The following is a 6,287-nucleotide window of genomic DNA, read 5'->3' as shown; positions in this document are numbered from 1 at the left end:
TACAGGTTAAAAAAACTAGATGTAGTGAATGTTGTATCCTATAAACATGTAGAATTTCAAATCCAAATTATTTAAATTCTAGGCTACATAAAAATAACAAAACCTATAAATTTTGTGTATGGAAATAAGAAATGTTAGATCCATACATTTTCATTTTTCTATAGCTCAAAATACAAAGCATTTCAAAGTAAAGTTGTCACGTTTGTACGTAATTCTTTAAAAAAAATTGTAAAAATAATTTTGATTTTTTAAAACACAGGGAGCAATGGAGCTTTTTTCTTTTTGAGGTTGGGGAGCAATGGAGGAGCTCGGAAGGCAGAAATCTCTACTCGATTAATGTTAATGAACTTCATTTCTTATGGCCAACACACCTTCGCTTTGAGCGAGGAGCCGAGGACACGTACCCAAAAGTTCACCAGCCTTTGATCATCTACCCAAAGTTGATTGTACATTGGTAAAATATCCATTAGGGACTTAAAACTAATTCTTTCTTATAGCAGGGCGTAGTTAGAGCTGGCCATTAAACATTCGATGGGTTAGATTAATCAATTAGATTGCAGATCCCGTCAGCCAGTTCACACGTAAGCATGCGCCTCCGGCCAGCGCCGCTCTCGGCGGCAGATCAAGCACTGCTGTGTCCACCGACCGTCGAGTGACCTGCCGCAACCGTTCCAAGGCAGTCCTTCATTCATCAGTGCTTTTCGCTCGTGCTTCCGCCGTTGCCACCAGCCCGGCGCCGCCCACCTACATGTCCTCGATCTATCCATTTTACATCTGCTAGTATTTCTGATTGGCGTGCAACATGTACCTCCACGAAATCATGCATGTTCGTCTATACAAGTGAGTCGTTAATTGATTTGTATTTCTCCAGCCTCAGCTAGTTACGACCTGATTCATATTGCTTCAGCGTGGATTCAGTTAATGGAAGTAATGATCGACTTATTTTTCTGATGGTAGTAGTATTGACATTCATTCTGTAATTCGCTGGCCAAAACCTATGCATACAAATGCCAGCCCACACCTCTATGCACACATGAAAAAGAATCAAATTTGGACGAATGTGTTTTGTAAGCCACAAAGTAGGAGTGAAGTAGTCATTTTCATCATCAATTAGAGCGAGTAAAAGTTTTTAGTTTACAGAAAAACCCTTTGGGTAGAGCATAAACACAATTAATCCACTTCATGGGTATTTTACCAATGTACATTCAACTTTGGGTAAATGATCCAAGGCTATTGAACTTTTGGTAAATAACCAATTCTCCCTTGAAAAAAATGGCGCTCTAAATTTTCGAGATCCCCAAAATTCCCCAGGCCACCAACCTCCCGGTCGCTCCCCGCCTCCGGCTTTGACGGCGGCGTTCCCCTCCCCTCCCGACGTCGCCTCATCCCTCCGCCGTCCTCTCGCTGTCCACAAATTTTTCGTGCCACACGATCCGCCCCTTGTAGAAATGGAGGGTAAGGTGCTGGGAATCTCGATCGCCGATCGCGGGGCCGACGCGGCGGCGGATGATTTGAAGTACATCTGCGGGCTATTTACCATTCTGGTGAGCACCATCCAGGAGATCAAGGACCGGGTCTCCCAGACGGAGTTCATCTTATGCACCCAGCTCTTCCCGCACATCCAGGCGCAGTCGAAGGCCACGAAGGCGGCCGAGGATGATTGGAGGAAGAGGGAGGCCGTCCTGGTGAGCCAGCTGGAGGATCTCAGCTGCGGGAAGCGCCGTGCGGAGGGTAGGCTGCTGCAGCTGGAGAGCTCTCTCGAGGAGATGAAGGGGAAGCTAGCGGATGCCGCGCGATTGGCTGCGGAGCATGATGCCGAGAAGAAGCAGCTCCTGGGGAGATTGAAGGAGCTGGATAGGCTGCTGCGGCTGGAGAGCTCTTTTGAGGAGATTAAGGAAAAGCTTGTGGATGCCGTGCGATTGGCCACGGAGCATGATGCCGAGAAGAAGCAGTTCCTGGTGACATTGGAGGAAATGAAGAAGGATGAGGTGATTCGTCAGCTGAAAAGTGAGATTGGAGACAAGGCTGCTGAGATATCAAGGGAGAGGGAGGCACATCAGCTGCTGCTGCATCAGATGGAGTCCAAGGATAATGATCTTCTTCTTGCGCAGAATAAAGCCAATCATGTGACTACGAAATACAAGGATCTCAGGTCTCAGTACAGCCATCTTCTTAAAAAGAAGTTTGAACAGAATGAAGGCTCCAAGTCTCCTGTAAATCGGAAGACCTCGGGAAGTCGACCGAGTAAGAGAAAGCTTAAAGGTACCACCCTATGATTTTCCAAATTCCCGAGAGCTACTTTAGTGTAGTTTAGTTAATTAATCACAGAATCACATTATGGTGCAGATCAATGTTAAATTGCCAGTATCTCTTTTCTGCCAATGCTATCACATAACATGCATGTTTCTTATATATGTAGGAGTTACTGTTTCCATATCTGTATTTACATCGTCTTGTTCGATATCAAGATTTGCAGGACACAGAAAAGGAGAGCATTCAGTTAATGTCTAAGACTGAAGACCGAAAGAATGCTTCTTGTTCATCTATGAAGGCCCAAGAGACTCCACATGCTACCTCGGACAGGATCCTATTGAGTAACTCGCGCCTTTCTCTACCATCTCATCCAACCAAAGCTCCGCAAAAGAATGCTGCTAGCACTTCAAAGACATATGCATCATCTAGTTTCATCAGCCCAAGTCACTGGAGGGAAATTCGTGCATCTAATGAACCAGGTGTTGTTGATCCACATGACGATTTTCTTGATACTCCTCTTGAGGCTGTCAGAAATACTATCAGGAACCCTAAAACTCGCGAAGAAGCACTGGCCCTTGCTGCTGCTCCTCCCCGAGATATAGAGTTAAATATCTCTGATGATGAGATTCAAGCCATCAACAGTGCCACTCAAGGTCTCAACAACATACCAGTTCCCAAGCAGCGAAGAACGATTTCAGTCCATCCATCAAATAAAGGTTTCAAATACATACAACCTGTAAGAAAGAAAGCTGACCGGGAGAATTTGAAAGGTGTTCAATGCAAGCAGTGCAAGAAGTTCTATGATGCAGTGCTTCCTGACGGCCCTGTGAGTGGTAATGGCATGGACTCGACAAGCATGACGTGCGAGCATCACCATGGCGTGTCTAGACATAGGTACAGGTACACCCCTCCATTGACGCCTGAATGGTTTTAGAACATTGGATTTGCATCAGAGATGTAGCACCTTAAAGCAGGAGGCAAACTTCATTTCTGTATAATGTCATGCTAAGAGGGGTCATGGTAGACCAAACTTGACATGGGAGGAGTACGTTAAGAGAGACCTTAAGGTTTGGAATATCGACAAAGATTTAGCCATGGACAGGGGTGCGTGGAAGTTAGCTATCCACGTTCCGGAACCATGACTTGGCTTCGAGATCTTATGGGTTTCAACTCTAGCCTACCCCAACTTGTTTGGAACTGAAAGGCTTGGTTGTTGTTGTTGTTGTTGTTGTTGTTGTTGTTGTTGTTGTTGTCATGTCACAGCATAGATTCTCGGTTACCTCTGGATATTTGTTAAAGGTGCAGCAAATCACATGTTGGAGAAGTACACACCATCTAAAAGGTTGATGGTAGTGCCAATTTGTAGAGGATACAACATAATATCAGTTTGTTTTCGATGTAAATTCAGAAGTTGGACAGTTGCCTGTTGCCGCTCTTTACAACTTAAAAGGCAGCTCTCTTGCCCTTTAAAACATATCGTTCAGTGGTGAATCGACTTACAGAAGTTTTGACAGTTATACTTAAATTCATGACTTGTGGCCTCTGCTGTTTATATTTAATTCAGTAAATGTATTAGACAACAAAAGCTTGGCATTTATGCGCAGCATGTAGCAAAGTAAAATCCGTTCAGCCCCTAGGGGTTGCGGGTTGGCGCCGTCCACCTGGGTGGGGGTTGGGCGTTTGTCGGAGGAGGAGAACATCAGTCTTGCGCTCACATTTCTGAAACCGAGCTAAATTGCATCATGAAGGAAATGAAGACGGATACCGCCCTAGGCCTGGACGGCTTCCCAGTATTGTTCTTCAAGAATTTTTGGTCGCAGGTTAAACATGGGATCCTACATATTCTGAACGACTTTGTGCTGGGGCGCATTGGTATCTCCAGACTAAATTTTGGGAGTCTTTCCCTTAGTCCTAAGGTTACGGGGCGGACCAGATCTCTCAATATAGACCCATTGCCATGATCAATGTGATTTTTAAAATCATCTCCAAAGGCTATGCCACTAGGTTGGACCGGATTGCCAACATAATTATTAGCCCAAATAAAACTGCCTTTCCCAAAGGCAGAAACATTCTTGATGGCCCCCCTTGCACTGACTGAGATCGTGCATGACATTCGAGCTAGAGAACATGGGGGAATTCTGCTGAAGTTGGATTTTGAGAAGGCCTACGATCGAGTAAATTGGGATTTCCTCGCTAAGGTGCTGCACTGTAAGGGTTTGACGAGGGATACATTCACAGGGTTATGCAACTGGTCTCTGGGGGCAGACTGCAATTTCCATTAACGGGGAAGTGGGGCCTTTCTTCAGGAATAAGAGAGGGGTCAGACAGTGACAAGGTATCGACTTGTCAATCCCTACAGATTGTAGACTAGGGTTTTCAGGGAAGTAAAGGCCAAGTAGATCTCGAAGGTTCAGCCGGAAAAGTAGTCGACTGTTATGAAAACTAGGGTTGTGTTGACAATGAAATCGATGCTTTCTTTGTCCCTCGACTCCCCCTTATATAGGAGGTAGAGCCAAGGGTTTCGTGATGTACAAGTTACAAAGTCCGGGAGACTATCTGAGTCTATCCCGTAATAATTACAAGTCGATATTCCTAATAAAACTCTATCTTTCCAAACTATCTCCTGACTGGGCTTCCGGGCTTCATAACCTTCGGGTCGTGGGCCTTCAGCAAACCCCGGGTACCATCTTCGGCAGGCCCATTGGGGATGCCTATGTCAGACAGATGATCCTTTCTCTCCCCTCCTATTCAATTTCATCGGTGAAGCCTTGTGTGGGATCCTTTCGAGGACATTGCAAATCTGAAGTTTATCCTGATGTGTTTCGAGGACATGTATGGCCTCAAAATAAACTATCACAAGAGCGAGATTTTTGTGCTTGGTCCGCTCAGCTCCGATAGGTCTCGGATTGCCAACATGCTCAATTGCAAGCTGGGTGTTTTTCCTTTTGTCTATTTGGGCTTGCCAATCTCAGACAGGAAACTATCTTTGGAAGAGTGGCTTTACTTGGTTATTAGGAAGTTAGCTAAAAAGATCGAACCGTTGCTAGGGAGATTGTTATCGTCGGGTGGACAACTTATTCTCTCCAATGCCTGCATCGATAACCTCCCGATGTTTGCGATGGTGCTCTTTCTCCTGCACGATGGGATTCATGAGAGGTTTGACTCCCACAGATCGAAATTTTACTAGGAACGTTCGGGCCCGAAATACAAGTACCACCTAGTTAACTGGCCAACAATTTGTAGACCTAAGGAATTTAGAGGCCTGGGTATGCTCAACATGAAGAAAATAAACATGGCCCTTTTGCTTACTCACTGCAAATCTGCAATGCAACCGCTCCTTCGGTCAGGAGCGAGCGAGTCCCTACTACGAGTAGCCCCGAGGAGGTGGTGACTACTGACTGCGACGCTCTCGTCGGCCGTACAAATGCCAATCTGTGAGATGACGCAAGCGGCAACAAGCACCATTCTGAACCAACCAGATTGTATGGATCAACTAGAAACATTGTGTACAGTGCATGTACGAGTAGACAATACGTCCCACTATGAAAAAGTGTATACTAAATCCACCAATACCCTGACATAGCCCATGTATATATTGTCTCGGGGACAATCTCATTCGTATATACGACCTTAATACACCGGCCTAGCTTATTCTTGAGTCTTGATTCTCATTGCCATACCATCGTGTACATAAATAAAATCATGTCGAACACCAGCCCAGTGCCTACCATGGCACACACACGCGCACGTCGACAACCAAGCATGCTCAAAGGAACGGTTAAAGCCATAATGACATACTAGCAAACATTGAAGGTGAAGAAAGGTTACTATCATTGTTCACAAGCCCGGAAGAAAACAACAGACAAAATTATCGGAACTTCACAACCAAAAGGCAAAAAATCGTCATATCTACCACTAGAATAGTAAGTATGGCTGCTAAAGGGCTGGTCATCGAGGCGCGGTCTATCATCATTGATCGGTGTACATGTTGTAGTGTTAGAGGCTATGTTGACGGCTTCCTTTGAGCCACCGCT

At 45.3% G+C, this 6,287-nt stretch overlaps 1 pseudogene; it reads left to right on the top strand.

Annotated features, from left to right (window-relative positions):
* Nucleotides 1-1,448: 1,448 nt before the first annotated feature.
* On the top strand, nucleotides 1,449-3,214 carry LOC124660180 (annotated as a pseudogene).
* The last annotated feature ends 3,073 nt before the right edge of the window (nucleotides 3,215-6,287 follow it).

Source organism: Lolium rigidum, chromosome 6 (assembly GCF_022539505.1).
Source record: "Lolium rigidum isolate FL_2022 chromosome 6, APGP_CSIRO_Lrig_0.1, whole genome shotgun sequence".
NCBI lineage: Eukaryota > Viridiplantae > Streptophyta > Magnoliopsida > Poales > Poaceae > Lolium > Lolium rigidum.
Note: the sequence above shows the minus strand (reverse complement) of the source record. Positions and strands in the feature narration are given on the sequence as shown.